This window comes from Sciurus vulgaris (genome assembly GCF_902686455.1).
Source record: "Sciurus vulgaris genome assembly, chromosome: X".
Lineage (NCBI taxonomy): Eukaryota > Metazoa > Chordata > Mammalia > Rodentia > Sciuridae > Sciurus > Sciurus vulgaris.
In genome coordinates this window covers 97,037,962-97,059,694 of record NC_136471.1, presented here as the reverse complement: position 1 = coordinate 97,059,694, position 21,733 = coordinate 97,037,962, and the positions used below count along the sequence as shown (strand labels likewise).

At 36.3% G+C, this 21,733-nt stretch overlaps 1 pseudogene across 1 annotated transcript; it reads right to left on the bottom strand.

Annotated features, from left to right (window-relative positions):
- Nucleotides 1–262: 262 nt before the first annotated feature.
- On the bottom strand, nucleotides 263–6,106 carry LOC306651603 (deoxyuridine 5'-triphosphate nucleotidohydrolase-like; annotated as a pseudogene). Its single transcript has 2 exons — nucleotides 6,047–6,106; nucleotides 263–1,022 (listed from the first exon to the last, which is right to left on the bottom strand). The product of its transcript is annotated as a deoxyuridine 5'-triphosphate nucleotidohydrolase-like (transcript).
- Nucleotides 6,107–21,733: the final 15,627 nt, after the last annotated feature.

The window sequence follows — 21,733 nt, the reverse complement described above, 5'->3', positions numbered from 1 at the left end:
ACCTTCACATATACTTTTAATATTAAAAAAAAAACTAAACTAAAAACGTATGCCCATGGAGACAATAACAAGGATAACAAGGAGTAACTTTAACCCTTCCTTCTGATATTTTAGTCCAGCTTATGCAATAAGTTTTATCTGTGAAAGAATTCAAGTTTATTGATTAAAAATCATTGATTATAAAGCAATTAAGCACAATAAGTTGAAGGGATATCATTTATTGAATACTTTTTTTAAATCTGAAATTGGTGTACATATGTTTGGTTTTTAAAAAAATTTTGCATTAGATCACCACAAAGCAGATACACATAACCATAAACTGCAGAAAATACAGGAAAGTTTCCATGTGATACTAACAGAGGAACTCTTTAGCAGAAGAAAATATATTTTTAGAAGCTAAACCTAACTTTACAAACATGCAAAATACTAACACACTTTAAGCAGAAAGTCTTTAGTTTTAAGAGAAAAGTAACATTTTCATTTTCTACACTTGACCTAAATTTTAATTCTGTCCAGTAGAACCAAAACCTCCTGAACCCCTTTCAGTGTCATTCAACACTTGAACTTCTTCTAAATCTGGATAAAAAATCCGTTCACAAATGAGCTGTGCTTTCGATCATCCTTTTTTACTTCAAACTTTTCTTCGCCAAAATTAAATAGCACAACACCAACATCTCCTCTTACAGTCTTCATCTATGACACCAGATCCTACATCTAGGAAGTGTTTTGCAGCCAAGCCAGAACGTGGCACCCAGAAGGAAGAGCTATCTGAGTGTCTGTTTTCACAAGGGCTTTCTCCATAGGTGGTACTATATAATCATAGGCACTGTGCAGGTGCCTGCCACCCGCTTGGACCCTCGGGTCGGAGCCGTGGCATGCTCCGAGAGCCGTACAAAGCGGAGCCGCAAGCCGCCCTCCTCTGCAGGCCGGGCCCGCTTGCTGGGGGAGACGGCGCGTACTTTGGCTTCGGGGCACACTGTGCTGGCGCTGGACAGCGGCCGGGGTGTCGTGAGCCGATTCAGCTTAGATTTTTTTTAAGAAAAACCATTCCAATTATAGTTTTTTAATTTTTTCTTTTTAGTTTCACATGACAGTACAATCTATTTTGATGCATTTATACGCACATGGAGTATATTTTATTTTAATTAGGACCCCAGCCCTGTGGATGTACGTGATGATGAGATTCGTATTCATATATGAACATAGGAAAGTTAGGTCAGATTCATTCCACTGTCTTTCCTATTCTTATTCCCCCTCCCTTTCCTTCATTCCCCTTTGTCTAATCCAATGAACTTCTATTCTTCCCTTTCTGCCTTATTGTGGATTAGTTTCCACATTTAAGATACAATATTCTGCCTTTGGTTTTTGGGAAACTGACTTATTTCACTTAACATGATAGTCTTCAGTTCCATCCATTTACCAGCAAATGCCATAATTTCATTCTTATTTATGACTGAGTAATATTCCACTGTGTGTAGATACCACATTTCTTTATCCATTCATCCATTGAAGGACACCTAGGTTGTTTCCATAGCTTGGGTATTGTGAGTTGAGCTGTAACATTGATGTGGCTACATTATTGAAGTATGTGACTTTAAGTCCTTTGAATATAGACTGAGGAGTGAGATAGCTGGGTCAAATGGTGGTTCCATTCCAAGTTTTCTGAGGAATCTCCATGCTGCTTTCCACAGCACTTGTACCAATTTGCAGTACTACCAACAATGTATGAGAGTACCTTCTCCCCCACATCCTTGCCAACATTTATTGTGATTTGTAGTCTTTAGAATTGCCATTCTGACTGGAGTGAGACAGAATCTCAGTGCAGTTTTGATTTGCATTTCTCTAATTGCTAGAGAGGTTGAACATTTTTTCATATATTTTTTGACCATTTGTATTTCTTCTTCTGTGAAGTGTTCGTTCAGTTCCTTTGCCTATTTATTGATTGGGTTATTTGTTTTTCTGGTGTTAAGTTCTTTGAATTCTTTGTATAGCCTGGAGATTTTTGCTGTATCTGAGGTGCAGGTGGTAAAGATTTTCTCCCATTCTGTAGGATCTCTCCTCATGTTCCTGATTGTTTCTTTTGCTGTGAAGAAAGCTTTCAGTTTGATTCCATCTCATTATTGATTCTTGATTTCATTTCTTGTGCTTTAGGAGTCTTGTTGAGAAATTTGGTTCCTAAGCAGACCTGATGGAGATTTGGGCCTATTTTTTCTTCTACTAGGCACAGGGTCTCTGCTCTAATGACTAGGTCCTTAATCCACTTGGTGTTGAGTTTTGTGCAGAGTGAGAGATAGGGGTTTAATTTCATTTTGCTACATATGGATTTCCAGTTTTCTCAGCACCATTTGCTGAAGATTCTATCTTTTTTTCCAGTGTATGTTTATGGTGCCTTTGTCTAGTATGAGATAACTGTATTTATGTGGGTATGTCTCTGTGTCCTCTATTCTGTTCCATTGGTTTTCATGTCTGTTTTGGTTCCAATACCATGCCATTTTTGTTACTGTAGCTCTGTAAAATAATTTAAGGTCTGGTATTGTGATGCCTCCTGCATCACTTTTCTTACTAAGGACTGCTTGGCTGTTCTGGGCCTCTTATTATGTCCTGTCTTCTACTGATTTGGGTGTTGATTTAGTCTTCTTTTTCTAGGGCAATGAGATATAATGTTAGATTATTTATTTGGTGTCTTTCTAGTCTTTTAATGAATGAGTTAAATGCTATGAACTTTCCTCTTAGAACCACCTTTATAGTGTTCCAGAAATTTTGATATGTTGTATCACTATTCTCATTTACCTCTAAGTATTTCTTTTATTTCACCCCTGATTTCTTATGCTATCCATTCATCATTCAGTAGTATATTATTTAGCCTCCAGGTGTTAGAGTAGCTTCTATTTTTTATCTTATCATTGATTTCTCATTTCATCCCATTATGATACAATAGGATGCAAGGTATTATTTCTATTAATTTGTATTTGTTAAGACTAACCTTGATTTTTTTTTTCTAAGCTCTAATTCCACATTTCCAATTGCTTACTGCACTTTTAAGCTTGGAAATCTAATTCATACCTCAAATCTTTGCTTAAGATCCATGCAGTACTGTGGATGTAGCTCAGTGGTGAAGTGCTTGACCATCATGTGTGAGGCCCTGGGTTCCATCCCCAGCAACACACACACACACACACACACACACACACACACACACACACACACAAATAAATTCATCTTTTTTTTTTTTTTTTGAGTGCTGGGAATGGAACCCAGGTCCTTTGCATGCTAGTCAAGCTCTCTACCACTGAGCTACATCCACAGCCTCACGATATATGTTTTAAAGTATACGTTCTCTTTTTCATACTGGGGATCATACCGGGGGTGCTTTACCACTGAGCAATATCCCTAGTCCCTTTTATTTTTTATTTTGAGACAGGATCTTACCAAGTTGCTTAGGGCTTCACTAATTTGTTCAGGTTGGCCTCAAATTTGTAATACTCCTGCCACAGCCTCCCAAGTCTCTGGGATTGCAGGTATGAACCACTGTGCCCAGTCCCATGATCTTTTTAATCACATAGTAACACAATCATTGCATTAATGCTATTAAAACTGAAACCTTCCTACTTTGGTAGCAGGAATATAAAACATCACAGTTGCTTCAGGAAACAGTTTGGAAATTCCTCAGAAAAATTAAACATAGAGTTATCATATAGCCCAGAAATTTAACTTCCAGGTATGTAACTGCAATATTGTGAAATATATATTCGGTCTTCTTTCTGTGAACCCCTCCTTTATTTTCTAGAACTCCTAAAATCCTTTGTGTCAATTATTTTGCCACTGTGACTAAAAGACCCAAACAGAACAATTGTAGAGGAGGAAAAGTTTATTTAGGGGCTCATGGTTTCAGAGGTCTCAGTCCATAGACAGCCAGCTCCATTCCTTGGGGCTCAAGGGGAGGCAGAACATCATGGTGAAAGAGTGTGGCAGAGGCAAGCAGCTCACATGGTGATCAGAAGGCAGAGAGAGAGAGAGACTCCACTCTCCAGATACAAATATATACCCTAGCCACGCCCCCCAAGATCCACCTCCTCCATCCACACCCCACCTGCCTCCAGTTACCACTCAGTTAATCAGAGATTAATTAACTGATTGGGTTAAGGCTTTTCTTCTCATTTCCCAATCATTTCTTCTCTGAACCTTCTTTGCATTGTCTCACATGTGAGCTTTTTGGGGACACCACATCTAAACTATAACATCCTTGGATTCTCTCCAGTGTTAACAGTGGTCTTTCTGTATGCTTGCAGGATGATTGGTGGCCTGGGGCTGATAGATAAGTAGCTTTAAGATGGAGGATGGTCACCAGAAAGACCAAACATAATTAGAGGGTTGGAACTTTTCAGACCCATCTCCCAACCTCCAGGAAAGGTAGAGTGGCTAAAGGTTGAGTTGAAAGCCAGTGACCGATGATTTATTCAATAATGCCTATGTTATGAAGCCTCTATAAAAATCTAAAAGGATAGAGTTCAGAGGGTTTCCAGATATCTGAACACATAAAGGTGCCTGGGACTCTACACTCCTTCTCCCATCCCTTGCCTGATGAATCTCTTCCATCTGGATGTTCATCTGCATCCTTTGTAATATCTTTTGTAATAAATAGGTAGACATAAGTGTTTCCCTGAGTTCTGTGAGCTGCCCTAGAAAAGTAATGGAACTCAAGGAGGGTGTCATGGGAACCCCAACTTACAGCCAGGCAAAACCTGTGCTTATAATGGACATCTGAAGTCGGGGGGCAGTCTTCTGGAAATGAGCCCTCAATTGTGGAATCTGACACTGTATCTCCAGGTAGATAGCATCAGAGATGAATTGAATTAGAAGACACCTAACTGGTGTCCACTGAAGAATCTGCTGGAAAAGTGACTGCTTTGTGTGTGGGGAGAAACCCCCATACATCCAATGTCAGAAGTAATGTATCAAGTGACTATGTAAGAAAGGAAAACATCTTGATTTTTCCTTTCTCAGAATAAGAAGAGAATTGAAACATGTTCACACAAAAACTTACACATGAATGTTAATAGTAGCATTAGTCCTAATAGCCAAAATCAGAAACAACCCAAGTGACCATCAACAAATGAATACATAAACAAATTGTGGTGTAGTCATACAATGGAATATTACTCAACCATATCAAAGAATAAATGGATGTGTGCTACAACATGAGGAGTGAAAGAAGTCAGACAGCAAAGACACATACTGTATGATTCGATTTATGTGAAATATCCAGTATTGTCAAATCTATAGAGAAATAACTTAGATTAGTGCTTGCCTGGAACTGAGGGTAGGGAAGAATAGGGAATAACTGGTAATGGAACATTAGTTTTCTAGGCTGCCAAAAAAAAGTACCACAACATGATGGCTTATTCAACAAAAATTTGTTATCTCACAGTTCTGAAGACTAGAAATCGGAGTGTGGCAGGGCATCTAATCCAGACTTCTCTCCCTGTTTCTGATAGGTCCTTGGCTTGTGGTAGAATAGCACTAATTTTCACACAGTATTCTTCCCGTGTGTGTGTGTGTGTGTGTGTGTGTGTGTGTGCGTGTGTGTGTGTGTGTGTGTTTATGTGTGTGTGTTCAAATTTTCCCATTTTATAAGGACACCAGTCATATTAACAGCCCACCCTGCTTCTGAATTCCCTCTCCTTCAATAATTACATGTAATATGTCAAAATACACTCTACTGTCATTTGGTCTAAAAAGAACAAATAAAAAATTACATTTACAAATACACTATTTCCAAATAAGGGAATAAGGAATAAGGGAATAAGGTCATATTCTGAAGTACTTGTGGCTAGGACTTGAACATATGAATTGGGTGGAGATATGATTTAATCCAGAACAAGTGGGTATGGGGTTTCTTTTGTGAGTGATGGAAATATTCCAGGAATTGGATAGGGGTGATGGTTAATCTAAATTGTGAATATACTAACATTCACTGAATTGAGCCCTTTGTAATGTTAAATGTTTTGCTATATGAATTATCTCAAAAAAGATTCTTAAAAGTTACCTTAAATCCTTTCACAAGGTCAACTGTTTTAAGCTGGGGTACAGTCTCATCTCCCACCATGTCCGTAGAATATAATCTCCCATGAGAATAGGGATTGCTGTATATTTTGTATTCCAGTGCCTAGAATACTGCCAGGAATATAGAAAATGCTCAATACATATTTGTTGAATGAATGTGAAAGAGTTAAGGCAAAATATGCCAAACTGCTATTTTGATTATTTGAAGCTGAAATCACTTGAGGGACTGTAACTTTAGAAAGGGTCATTTGGCTTGGGCTTGACTTTCCCTACAAGCAGCAGAGCATAAAGTTTCTTCTGGGGAGGGATGTCCTTCACATGCTAAGGCTGGGAAACAGCCTTGATCACCAGAGGTTGCTAATTGAGGATGCAGTGAACCTGAATAAACAAACTCTGAAATAACCCTTATCTTCCACTAGCTTCCACATCCCCTCCCCAGCTATCTCTTGGCAACATCCCTAGAATTTACTACCCTGGTCCAGATATCCATTTGTCCTGTCACTCCTTCACACATTTATTGTTCTTTGTCTAAAAAAACGAAGAAAAGCATGCCTTAGTTGTTTCTGCAGACTTCACTCTCTTGGGAAGATCCTTGTGTACTTGTAAAATAAATAGAACTTTTAATATTTTCTTTTACTAATCAGCCTTTGTATTAATTGGGTTCCTAGATCCAGCCAAAGAGCTAACTTAAGAACTTAGAGGGATACAGAAGATATCTTTCTCCCCTAAGATGTATGGAAGGTTTTATGACTTTTCTTAAGTTTTTGTATTCAGAGGTAAATTATCTTAAAATGTAACCTTTGAAAAGAATCTGATTTTATATGCTATAATTAGGGCTTTAGTTTTACAGAACAGTTTCCTCCATTTTCATAACAATTAGAATTATTTACTAATTTATTTGGCATTTAGTGTTCTACAAACAGCGTCACTTTTAAAGATTCAGGAGCAACTGATCTATGCCCCAATTTTTACAAGCACTACTCTATGCTTATATAATGTGTACATGTAGACAGAATTAAGGATAGGAATCATGTTTAGCTAAGGAGAAACTATTTTTGTTAAAACATTCTGTTTTTAGATGTAGGGGGACACAATACATTTATTTTATTTTTATGTGGTGCTGAGGATTGAACCCAGGGCCCCACGCATGCTAGGCAAACTCTCTACCACTGAGCCACAACCCTAGCCCTAGAAACCATTCTTACTAACATTTGATGACCTTACCACCTTATCTCTGATTTAGGAGCCCTCAGTCCTTCATTCCAAAAGCAAACATGGCCAGGCTGGGTTTGGAGCTAGTCTTGGCCTGAAGCAATTCAGTGCCTCCCACCATCCAAGCCTTTGAAAATCTTTGGGTCAAACCAGGGCCTAAGTAGTCTTCTAATTACACAAGTCTTCTCATTGGAATCTTAGTAGAGAGGGATGATTCCACATAGAATTCAGTGTCATTACTGCTCAGAGAGTTTTATAATTGAAAATAAAATGAAAGTAGCATAACTCCTTACCCCTAAAAACCTGTCTCTAAGATTGACTCCTTGACCATCTGCCATATTCTTTTTCTACTAATCATTGCTTTCAGCTTCTCCATTTCTCAACTGCTCTCTTGCCCATCACATAGCCTGAGTCAGCGTTCTGTTCTTGTGGCAAAATATCTGAGATAATCAACTCAAGAGGACATGATTTACTTTGGCTTACAGTTTCAGAGACTTCGGTTCATGATTGCTTGGCAACATCACTTTGGGCCTATGGTGAGGCATAATATCATGATAGGGAATGTGTAGCAGAGTAAAGCTTCTCACCTCATGGCTGCTGAAAAGCAGAAAGAGAATAAGCCAGTGTCCTAATATACCCTTTAAGGGCCTGCCCCCATTAACCTACTTTGCCAACTAGGTCCAGCACAGAATTACCATATGATCCAGCTATTTCACTTCTAGAGATAAATACAAAATAATTAAAAGCAGGAACTTGAGCAGATACTTGTACACCACAGTTCACAGCAACATTATTCACAATAGCCAAAAGGTGAAAACAACCCAAATGTCTATTGACAGATGAATTGATGTATTAGATATGGTATATACATCTAGTTGAATGTTATTTAGCCTTTAAAAGGAATGAAACTTATTTATTTATTTATTTATTTATTTATTTTGGTACCAGGGATTGAACTCAGGGACACTCAACCACTAATCCACATGCCCAGTCCTTTTTATTTTTTTTTTTTATTTTGAGACAGGGTCTTGCTAAATTGCTTAGGGCCTCAGTAAGTTGCTGAGGCTGGCTTTGAACTCATGATCCTCCTGCCTCAGGCTCCCAAAACCATTGGGATTACAGTCATGTGCCACCACAACCAGCAAGGAATGAAATGATGACTTGTCACAATATGGATAAGCTTTGAGGACACTATGCTAAGTGAAATGAGTCAATCACAAAAAGACAAACACTGTACAATTCCACTTATATGAGGTACCTAGAGTAGTCAAATTTATAAACAGTAGAATGGTGGTTACCATGGGGCTAAGGAGAAGGGGAAATAGGTAGTTATTCTTTAATAGATAGAGTTTCAGCTTAGGCAGATGAAAAAGATTGGGAAAGGATGTTGGAGATGGTTGCATAACAATTTGAACATATTTCATGTCACTGTACTATATACTTTAAAAGGGTTAAAATGGTAGATTTGTGTTATGTATACTTTAATGCACACACACAGAAAAGCAGTGAAGCTGATAATAGTGTGAGTGTAGACAGAGACTTCAGACAAAGAATTCACTTAGGAGGAAGGTCATTCTCCAGATCTGACACAATCAAATCTGGATCACACGAAGTAGAGTCACACCAGAGAAATGAAAAGTTGTATCCCATTTGTGTACAATGAATCAAAAAAATTTTAAAAATCTGGATTACAGTCATCTAGATTTAGAGAGGAACCTTCTGGGCCTGATGGATCAGGCTTGGAAGTTTGATGTTGGCAATTTTTCCACTCTTTCACAATTTGGAAATATTTGGTGGCTGACATTTAGACATGCAATATTTATTCACTGTTGTCTAGTGAAAAAACAGTCTAAAGTCCACCCACATATTTTTGACAAAAAGGACTTTGACTCAAAGTTCCAAGGACCCATCACAGTAGCAGAATTATTTTAATAACTTTATTGAGGTATAATAAAACAGACTTGTTTTAACATAAAATTGAATGACCTTTAAAAATGTACAGTTTGGGGATTGTCATCACAATCTCATTGTAAAACATTTCCATCATATTTAAGCCTATTGGGAACAAATTCTTGCCCTTGATAATAACTCCAGGAAACCACTAATCTCTTTCCTATAAAGTTACCTTTATGAACTTTTCATGTGTATGAAATCATACAATAGGCTCTCTTTTGCCTCTGGCTTCTTTTACTTACTATTATATTTTTGAGCGTCATCCATACAGTAACATATATCAGAATTCAATTTTTATTGTCAAATAATATTCCATCATATGGATATTGTACATATTGTTCTTCCTTTTCCAGTGGTGGACATTAGGATTGTTTTCACTTGAGAGTTTGTGAACAATGTTGCTATGAACATTTGTGTACAAGTATATGTTTGCATATGTATTCTTTTCTCTTGAGTAGATTCCTAGGGGTGAAATTGTTGTTTCATATGGTAAATTTATGATTACCTTTAAGAAATTTCCAGTTGTCCAAAGTGGCTGCTCCATTTTACATTCCTCATGATATCCGAGGGTCTTCTGTCTCCACATCCTTGCAGCATTTGTGCATGTGTGTCTTTTTTGTTATAGCCATTCTGGTGTGTGTAAAATGGTATCTCATTGTATTTTAACTTCCACTTCCTTAATGAACAATGATTTTAAATAACTTTTCATGTATTTATCACCCATTTATAATATTATTTAGTGAAATGTCTATTCAAATATTTTGCCCGTTTTTAATTGGGCTTTCCAGTTATCAAGTTGCAAGAAATCTTCATGTACTTACTGGTTACAAACCCTTTATCAAGTAAATTATTTTCAAGTATTTTCTCCTCATGTATGGTTTGCTTTTTTTATTCTCAACAGTATCTTTTCTTTTCTTTTTTTTTCCAGTACTGGGGATTGAACCCATCTCCAGCCCTTTTCATATTGAGATAGGGTCTCACTATGTTTCTAAGGCTGACTTAGAACTTGCGATCCTTCTGCCTCAGCCTCTTGAGTTGCTCAGATTATAGGCATGTGCCACTGTGCCCAACTCAACATTATCTTTTGCGTGCAAAAGTTTAAAATTTTGATGAAGTCCAATTTTACCAATGTTTTCTACAATATGTGCTTTTGGTGTTAGATCCAAGAATTCTTTACCTAAATCAAAGTTATTCACTTTTTCTCTTATGTTTTCCTCTAACAGGTTTGTGTGTTCAGCTCTTACATTTAGGTCTACGACACATTTTGAGTTAATTTTTGTGTATGTTTGCATTCATCTCTGTGAATTAGGTATGAAATTATACCAGCAATACTTATTGGAAAGATTATCCTTGTGACCAAGACTTTGGCTCAGTGGTAGAACACTTGTGTAGCATGCATAAGACCCTAGTTTCCATCCCCAGCACCAGAGAGAGAGAGAGAGGGAGAGAAAGAGAGGAGAGAGAGAGAGAGAGAGAGAGAGAGAGAGAGAGAGAGAAAGAGAGGTAAAGAAAGAAAAGATTTTTCTTTTACCAATGAATTGCTTAGCGTCTTCATTGAAAATTGATTGATGCTGGATGTGGAGGTGCACATCTGTAATTCCAGCAGTTCAGGAGGCTGAGGCAGGAGGATCCTGAGCTCAAGACTAGCCTCAGTAACTTAGCAAGATCCTAAGCAATTTAGCAAGACCCTGTCTCAAAATAAAAAATAAAAAGAACTGGGGATATAGCTCAGTGGCAAGGTGCCCCCAGGCTCAATTCACAGTTCCAAAAAGAAAAAAAGAAAAAAGAAAATCAATTGACCATAAACAAAAGGGTTTATTTTTGAACCCTCAATTTTGTTCTAGTGATATATATGAATATATTGTATCAGTGACATACTGGTACTCTGGGTCTTTTGCATTTCCAAGTGAATTTGAGGATCGGCAAGTCAGTATGTACAAAAAAATTCTGCTGAGTTTTTGACTGAGCTCATGATGAATCTATATCATTTGAGGAGAACTCCTACTTTAATAATATTAAGCATGGAAATGCCTCTTAAATTACTTAAATCTGCTTTCATTTGTCTCTTTCATTTGTTGTCGTTTCATTCGTTGTAGATGTAAATGTACAATTCTTGCACTTCTTTTAAAACACCTATTCCTATTTAATCTTTTTGGTGATATTTTGAATGGAATTGTTTTCTTAATATTTTAAATTTTTTCATTACTATGACCCTTGTATGCTGTGAACTTGCTGAACTCATTTATTAGTTCTAGTAGGCTTTTCTTGTAGGTTCCTCAGGTTTTACCATATACAAGATCATGTTATCTTCAAATAATTTTACTTCTTCCTTTCTGATAAAGATGCCATTTATATTTATTTTTATTTTTTCTTACCTGATTTTACCTGCAAAAATTTCCAGTGTAATGGTGAACAGAAGTGGCTAAAAAAGACATTTTGGCCTTGCTCCTGATCTTAAGGGGAAAACATTTACTCATTCACTGTTAAGAACTATGCTAGCTGTAGGTTTTGCACAGATGCTCTTTATCAGATTGAGGAAATTTATTTTATTCTTAGATTATTGAGAGTTTTTAGTTATAAATGGATTAGATTTTTGTCCAGTAATTTTTTGTATCTATTGCAATGATAATTTTCATCCTGTATCATAACAACATGGTATATATTAATTGATTTTCAGATGTCAAGCCAACCTTTCTTTTTTTTTTAACTTTTTTCTTAGTTATAGATGAACTCAATACCTTTGTTTCATTTATATATTTATATGTGGTGCTGCGGATTGAACCCAGTGCCTCACACATGCTAGTTTTCTACCATTGAGCCACAACCCCAGCCCTCTAGCCAACCTTTCATTCCTGGAATAAATACTATTTGGTCATTGTATATATTTTTATGCACTGATTGATATGGTTTCTGAAATATTAATAATAATTTACTATTATTTTTATTGTTGCTGTTTTATTAATCTCATTTCCATGCTTTATTTGAATTTCATTGGTTTTTCCTTAATACATTTTTTTCTATCCCTATGATACCATCAAGAATATCATATTACATTTAGTCATTATGTCTTCTCAGCTTTCTCTGATCTATGGCACTTTCATAGATTTTCTTAAAATAGAAGTTGACAGTAATAAAATATTAGGTGCTTTCAATATCCCATTTTCAATGATGGATTGAACATCCACACAGAAGACAAATAACAGTGAACCTCATCAACAGTGCATCAAATGAACCTAAGAGACAAATATAGAACTTGCCACTCAACAACCGAATACATATTCTTCTCATGCACATATAGAACTTTCTCCAGGATAGATCCTATATTAGGTCATGAAACAAGACTTTAAAAATTTAAGAATATCAGAATCATAACAAGTGTCTTTTCTAACCACAAAGGAATAAAACTAAAAATTAATAACTCAAGAAATGGGAAAAGTCACAAATGTAGGTAAACTAAAAACACACTCTTGAAAAAACCTAGTGTTGAAGAGAAAATCAAATGGAAGTTTAAAAAATACATTGAGACTAATCAAACACAACATACCAAAACTTATGGGATGTAGCAAAATCAATGCCAAGATGGAAGTTGATAGCAAAAAATACCTACACGAAAACAGAAACATTCCAAATAATCAATTTTATGTTCCTCAAGGAACTAGAAAAAGAAGTGCAATGTAAGCACAAATTTCACAGAAGGAAGGAAATAACCAAGATCTAAACAGAAATACACAAAATAGAGGCCATGAAAACAATAGAAAAGATCAACAAAACTGTTGTTCTTTTAAAGATCAGCAAACATTTAGCTAGGCTAACAGAGAGAAGACTCAAACAAAACCAAAAGTGAAAGAGGAAACTTTTGAACTGATATCACAGAAATGCAAAGGATCATGAAAGAATATTATGAACAACTATACAACAGCAAATTGGATAAACTAGAAGAAATGGATGAATTCCTAGAAGCATGCTGACTAATAGAAAGAAACAGAGTCTGCATAGACTAACAATGAATAAGGAGATTGGTCTGATAATAAAAAAAAAACTCCCATCAAAGAAAGTCCAGGTGATCTTTTTACTGAAGTATACCAAATATTTTAAGAACTAATACCAACCCTTCTCAAACTCATCCAAAAATTCAAAGAGGAGGGAATACTTTCAAACTCATTTTATGTGGACAGCATTATCCTGATAACATGGCCAGACAAAGATTCTACAAGAAATGAAAACCACAGGCTGATATCACTGATCAACACAGATGCAAAAATCCTTAACAAAATATTAGCAAACCAAATTCAATAGCACGCTAAAAAATTGTTCACCATGATCAAATGGGATTTATCCCAAGGATGCAAGGATGGCTTAACATATGCAAATTAATAAATACAGCATACCACATTAACAATATGAAGACAAAAACCACATGACCTCATAAGATGCAGACAAAGCATTTGACAACATTTAACATTCATTCAAGATAAAAATGCTGGAAAAACAAACGGGTATAGAAGGAATGTACCTCTACACAGTAAAGGGCAAAATGACAAGGCCACAGCTATATTCAATAGGGAAAAGTTGAAAATTTTTCCTCTAATTCAGGAACAAAGCAAGAATTCCCACTCTCACCACTTTTATTCAACATAGTGCTGGAAATCCTAGTCAGAGCAATTAGCAAGAAAAACAAAAAACATCCATATAGGAGGAAAAGAAAATTTGAAAATATCAATTTGCTGATAACATGATCTTACAGAAAACCCTAAAGATTTCACCAAAAAAACAAAAAAATAGAACTGATAAATTTAATAATTTCAGGTAACAAAAACTGTCCAGGATAGGCAAATTAATAGAGACAGAAATTAGAAGTTATTTAGGGCTGGGGAGGACAGTAGGGGCATTGGGAGGGTAATAACCAGATAGTACAGGATTTATTCTTGCATTGATAAGAACATTCTAAAATTTATCGTGGCAACGGTTGCACAACTCTGCATATACTAGAAACCATTGAAGTGTACAGTTTTAATGGATAAATTGTATGGTATGTAAATTATATCTAAATAATGGTGTTATCACAAAGGTGTATGATGGGGGAATGATGCATGGTTAAAGGTTATAGCAATAAAAGCCGTAATGGAAAAATTAAAGAACGGCAAGTTCAGATATGTAATGTCACCACAGAGATGGAAAATTTAAAAAAATTAACATTAAAGGGAGTAACATCATTCAAAATGGTGGAGTAGGGCACCCCAAAAATTTATCCCTCCACAGAAGCAATAATAAGTTGGCAAAAATAGTCAAAATCAAATTTTTGGAACTACAGAACCTATCAAAAACTTACCTCAGGGGATGTGGGTGTAGAGTATTAGAGAAGTTGCCTAGCATGTCCAAGGCCCGGGGTTCCATCCACAGTACCAGAACAGCAACAAAACACAACCAAGTGAATTATTAGTGAAAAATGAGACTAATAAGTTCAGTAGGAGATCACTGTAGAATTTTTTTTTTTTTTTTTACTCATCTGCCATCTCCCATTCCCCAGCATGGTGGTCATCATCTGGACATTTCATAAAAATGAAATCATATAAAATGTGCTCTTTTGTGACTGGTTTCTTTCACTTAGCATATTTTCAAGGTTCATTCCCCATTTGCCACATATAGCAGTAATTCATTCTTTTGAATAGCTGAATAATATTCCATTGTATGAATATACCACATTTTGCTCATCCATTCATCAATTGATGGACACTAGAATTGGGATATTATGAATAACACTGCTACAAATATTCACAAACAAGCTTTCATGGAGACATGTTTCTATTTCTATTGGGAGAAATTGCTGAGTCATATGTCCACTCAATTTTCAAACTTCTGAGGAACTGCTAGAATGTTTTCTAAAGTAGCCATACTATTTTATATTCCCACTAGCAGTATATGTAGCTTTCTATTTTTCTGTCTGGCTTTGATTATAGCCATTTTAGTGGGTAAGATTTGGTATCTTATTGTAACTTATACTCATTTTCTTGGAGGATAATACTGTTGAGCATCTTTTCATGTGCTTCTTGAACATTTTTGTATCTTCTTTGGAGCAGTCTATTCATATCTTTTACTCATTGCCTTTATTTTTAAATGATAATTTTACTATATATAGAATTTTAGGTTGACTTTTTTTTTCTTCTGGCACTTTGCCTCTCACTTCCATTTTTGTTGATGAGAAGTCATTGTGATTTCCTTGTGTGGAATATGGTTCTGTTGTACCTGATGAGTTGTTTTGGTTTGTATCTTTCATGACTTTCTCTTTGGCTCTTTCTCTTTCTAATGATTTGAATGGGATGCATTTAGGTGTAGATCTCTGTGTTTATCCCACATGGTATTCACTGAACTTATTGTTTATGTAAATCAATGATTTTATCAAGTTTGGAATGTTTCCAGTCATTATTTCTGAAATATTTTTCTTTCCTTTCCTGCTCAATTTCCAGAGTCCCGAAGTGGTTCTTTTTTGCAGTCCTATTGGTTTTATCATTACTTTTTAAAATTTTTTCAGGTACCGGGGATTGAACCAAGGGGTGCTCTACCACTGAATTACATCCCCAGCCCTTTTTTATTTATTTATTTTTTATTTTGAGACAAAGTCTTTCTTAGTTGCAGAAACTGGCCTTGAACTTACCATCCTCCTGCTCTAGCATCTCAAGTCACTGGGATTACCAGTGTGAACCACTATGTCCAGCTATCATTGCTTCCAAGGAGAAGATTTGTTGAGCTGGTCACAAGCCATTCAAGAAGTCCCACCTCTATATAATAGATGTATTTAATACCTAATACATCCATATCAAGTGGTAACCAAAAAGAGCAAAAAACAGAGAATGAGTAGTCCTGAGAATTAACTGATTGTTAAAACATTTTAAAGGCTACTTGATCTGAATTGCTCACAAGAAAAAGCGTATCTGCAAACAAAGTAGTGTGGTGAATAATATTTGCCCCTGTGATCTGGTAATTTTTCACAAGCCATGTTATTATAATCATCTTGCTAAAAAGAAAAATTTTATAGTTCTAAGTAATCATGTTGACTTGAAATAGCAGTTCACACAATTAAGTTGAATTGTATATTTTTTCTTTCCCCAGCAGATGGTGACATTTTATAGAATATGGATAAATTGTCCAAATGGACCAGTGATCTAAGTAACTAAAATAGAATTATCTCTATTTCATTCTCCTTTATCTGTATCTTGAATTCATTACAAAAGGCATTCTTCAAGAAGTTGAGGAGGCACGAATGGTGTGACTCTATGTCACTTACAATCAGAGAAATGATAAGTTGTGCTCCATTCATGTACAATGTATCGAAATGCATTCTGCTGTTAAGTGTAACTAATTAGAACAAATTTTAAAAAAGAAGTTAAGGAGATTAACAGCAATTAAAAAACTAAAAATAACATAAAAATAAAAAAATTCAACGTCCTCAATACCTAGTTTGCATAATATATTTTTACCAGATATTTTGGCATTTAGCATTAGGTCACATCAACCTACCTATTTACAAAAATAGAAGAGCAAGAAAAAAATGTTAAAATGGGAAAATGTGGTCTTTAAATAGTATCTACATTCTGGTTTCTCTTCATTCATTTCTTCCAGAAAGGCCTCTCATTCTTCTTTGTTTCCCAGATTAGTTCTTCTGAATTCTAGTAGTCCCCCCATCTGAAGTTTCACTTCCTGTGGTTTTAGCTATGCATAGCCAACCAGGGTCTAAAAATATTAAATGGAAAATTCCAGAAATAAACAATTCCTAAGTTCTAAACATTGCATGCTACTCTGAGTGATGTGATTAAGTCTTGTGGCTTCATCCTCCATCACACCCTGGGTGTGAATCATTCACCGTCCATTGTGTTCACACTGTACACACTACCTACTCATTTGTCACTTATTAGCCATCTCATTTATCAGATCAATATTGCAGAGCTTGTGTTAAAGTAACCCTTATATTACTTAACATAAAGGCAAAGTGTAGTGATGCTAGTAATTTGGATATGCCAAAGAATCTGGAAAGTGCCTTCTTCAAGTGAAAAGGAAAAAATTATTGACTTAAGGAAATAAAAACATTGTACACTGAGGTTGCTAAGATCTACAGTACAGTGAGATATTTTGAAAGTGACTATACATTGCTTTTATTATAATATATTGTAATTCTTCTATTTTATTAATATTTTTGTTAATCACTTACTGTGCCTAATTTATTACTTGAACTTTATCACAAGTATATATGTATAGGAAAAACCATAGTTTATATTGAGTTTGGTAGTATCCACAGTTTCAGGCATCCTCTCAGGATCTGGAACATATTTCCTACAGTTAAGGAAGACCACTATACTTCCCCTTTCCGTTGAGTTCAATATATTAATGTTTTCTATCTTATATCCTAGAGTGCAGTGTATAATTAAAATTAATTTTTTGATTTATGCAATTCATAATTCCAGCTTAATATACAACTATATGGGAGGTATTAAATTCACTGACAACTATTATGCTTCAGGTTTTCTCGTGGCACTCACAGTCCATCCAGCAAGGGACACAAACTCGTACCAGTATGTAAGAGGTGTTTTCATGCACAAGGTTTAGTGCATAAGGTTTCAAGGGAACCCAGAAAATGAATCATTAATTCTATCAAAAGAACTTTATAATAGACTGAGATGTGAGCAAAAGGCTTTTCAAGCAGAGCAAAGAACTGAAGCTCAATTTTAGAAGCATCAAACTATGCAGCATTTTCCTGGAAGCCACAAGTCTGACAAGAATACACAATATTAAGCATATTGTGTTCCAACAGAACCAAAATGGAAGATGGAGGAGGAATAGGAAGGATATGAGGGAAATGAGACTGTAGAGGTACATTAGAGCCATACTGTGAAAATTCTTAGAAGGCATCATAAGGAGTGAAGATGGCACTGTAAAAATCGTTATGAGGTAGTCCAAGGAGTGTGGACTTGATCCTGTTGTCCTAGGAGCCAACTTATAATAGTGTACAGGTAATAGAGGATGGGAGCAGAGAGACCAATTAAGAGATGATGGGTCACACGTAGCTGAAAAGGAAAATCAGGCATATGTTCAAATAAGTAACAACCCCATCATTATTTAAAACTATAATGCACCAATAAAAATATGGAAGAAAAAAAAGAAAAGCAGGTGTGGATTAATGAATGGTGCTATTTTAGGAGGGAAAGAGTTACTGAGGAGGCACATACAGGAAACATTCAAGATGGCTATGGTGGTGCATACCTGTAATCCCAGGCACTTGGGAGGCTAAGGCAGGAGAATTCTGAGGCCAGCCTCAGCAACTTATTGAGACTGTGTCTTAATATTAAAAAAATAGCTGGGAATGTAGCTCACTGGTAGAGCATTTTGGGGTTCAAACCCCAGTACCAAGGCGGGGGGAGTAAGTCTCACATGGTAGACTGTATGGACTAGGGTGACTTACTGGATGTGATACCTGAGAAAAGGGGGGAATACACAAAAATGACACTGAGGTTTCTAATTCTGGCATCTTGGCTTGTAATTATCTTACCAGGGCATTATTCAAAACAGAAAATCTATGAAAAAATAGTAGAGTTTTAGAGCACTATAGAGGATTTGATTTGGGACAAATATGAATTTGAGGTTCCTGGAGAGCAACCAGGTGGAGATACTGAGGCATAATTGGGAATATGAGACTAATTGGGAGAGAAATCTGGAAATGGCATTTAAGAGTGAACAATGTAAACTTATTGAAAGAAGCCATTGGAATTGAAAGTCTCAGATGGTTTAGTACAATAAGAAGATAAATCCAAGGATAGAGCCTTGGGGTTTGCAGTACTTGGGATGAGATGAAGTCTATAAAGGAGATTAAGAAGGAGACGCTTAAGAGATGAGAAAGGAACCACAGGGAATGGAGTCATGTTTAAGGAGGAAAGATGGTGAGTTACTCCTCCTTTCATTGTGCAACCTCTATCTTCATGGTATATGTGATATCCTAACAATCTTTCTAGAATAATCTTTGGCCAACCAGGCCAGAACTTGGAAGCCTGTCCAGTCCTCACAATATGAGAAAGCCAGTATATTATAAATGTACAGAAGTAAAAATATTATGAATGATGTCCTGACCAACACCATGAGATTAACTATTTTTTTCTTTTCTGTTAAGAAAAAAGGTTGAAATTAACACACTTAACAAAGTAAATTCCATTACAATTCATGTTTTCCTTTCCACAGGATAATTATACATATTATAAGAGGGAGGACATAATATGGAAAGCTGAAAAAATTCCTGTAAGAATTCACTTTTTGCCCAGAAAATATTCATTGTTTTAAGTTTCTTTTAGAAAAGCCAAAGGGACTTGGTAAGTGTGCTGTCACTGGATTTCAACCAGAAATCACCATTTCTGTCCTTCAGGAGGTAATGAAGAAAGTTGGAATACTTCCTCTTTTGAAGAGGTCAGGGAGTGTGGTGGATGCTGTCCAGATTTCCCTTCAGGAGTAAAGGAAATGTTCCCTAGGTGCTGGGAGTGGTACTGCCAGCTGTCTGCTTCTTTAGGGATTGCCTTGGCTGAAAAGAGCAGCCTCACTCAAAGTCACATCCTTCTAGGAGTCAGCCTGTGTCTAATAGCTAAATGACCTGGAGCCCAGCCCTCACCCCTTGACTTGGGACACCTCTAAATATTCACCTCATCTTCAAAGATCACCATGTGGCCAAGAGAGATTTTGAACTTGAATTGCAACCCAACTTCTCCCAGCACCCAATTCTGCATCCTTCTCATCCTTTCCCTTCAAATCAATGATCTCAAGGACCCACTTCAATAACTCTGCATGCTAATCTCCTTCTCAGAGTCTGCTTCCCAGAGAGCTCAATCTATACTAGGGCTGAACTCACAGAACTTGAACATGGGATTCAGGCAAACCCTGTGCCCATTTTCATTCATTTGAGCTCAGAAACTCAGGTCAATTTGGTTATTGAGTTAAAATAAAGAACAGACTAGCCGAGTTGTTAAAATTTTAGTTTTAATTTTACCTACAGTAAAATTCACATTTGTGTTGTACAATTCTATGAGTTTTGACAAGTGCACCAAGCCATAACTACACCACAGCCAAGATACAGAAGAGGGGCTAGGAGTTTGGCTCAGTGGTAGAGCATGTGCTTAACATGCATGAGGCCCTGAGTTCCAACTTCATCATGTATGCACATGTACACACACATACACACACAGAGTAGAATTCTAACCTCCCCTCAAAATTCTCTCATGCCGTCCTCTTACAGAGAGTTCCTCTGCTTAATCCCTGTTAACCATTAATCTGTTCTTTGTCAACATACTTATGCATATTCCAGAAAGCCATATGAATGGCATCATAAGGTCTTTCAAACCTCCCTTCTTTCACATAGAATAATGCATTTGCAATTCATTTATGTGGCTGTGTGTATGAATAGTGAATTCCTGTATTCCATTGTACTGATCACTACAGTGACCTCCTTCATTCATCAGTGGAATGTCATTAAAGGTGCTCCCATTTTTTAGCAACCATAACACTTCTATGAACATTTGCATATTGGATTATGTATGAACATGAGTTTTCATTTCTTTGGGGGTAACTGTGTAGGCATGGAATTGATGGATCATGCAGTAAGTGTATTTTTAATTTTATAAGAAACTACTATGTTTTTCCAAAATAGCTGAATTGTTTTTGCATTGCAACCAACAATGCATGAGCGTTCCAGTTGTTCTACAACCTTGCCAGCAGCTGGTATTGTCAGTTTCTGTAAGCTATTGTAAAAGGTCTATCAGTGGTATTTTATTGTGAGTTCAGTTTGCATTTAACTGTTGATATTGAGCATCTTGTTCATGACCTTATAGGCATGAGCCTATGTTTGGTGCAGCATTGTTCAAATTGTTTTTACACTGAGTTGTTCGCTTCCTTGCTATTTCAAGAGTTCTTTGTTCTGGGCACAAGTCCTTTGTCAGATGTTATGGTTTAGATGTGAAGTGTCTCCCAAAAGCTCATATGTGAGAAAACGAAGGATTTTCAGAGGAGAAATGATTATAAGAGTCATAACCTAATCAGTAGATTAATTGATGATGCATTAACTGGGTGGTAACTATAGGCAGGTGGCGTGAGGTTGGAGGAGATGGGTCACCGGGTGCCTTTGGGGATTATATTTTGTCCCTTGTGAGTGGTGTTCTCTCTGTTTCCTGATAGCCATGTCCTGAGTAACTTTCCTCCTCCATGCCCTTCCCCTATGATATTTAGCCTCACCTCAGGCCCAGAGTTTTGGAGTTTGCCTTGAGACTTCTGAAACTGTGAGCCCCCAGATAAAGTTTTTCTCCTTAAAATTGTTCTTGTCAGGTCTTTTGGTTAAGCTACAATAATACTGACTGAAAGATCATATTTGTTATTTATAAATATTTTTCTAACAGCATATATCTTCATGTTCATCCTCAACAGCATCTTTTGCAGAGCAAAGGCTTTTAATTTTCATGAACTTCAACTTATCATTTTTTCTTTT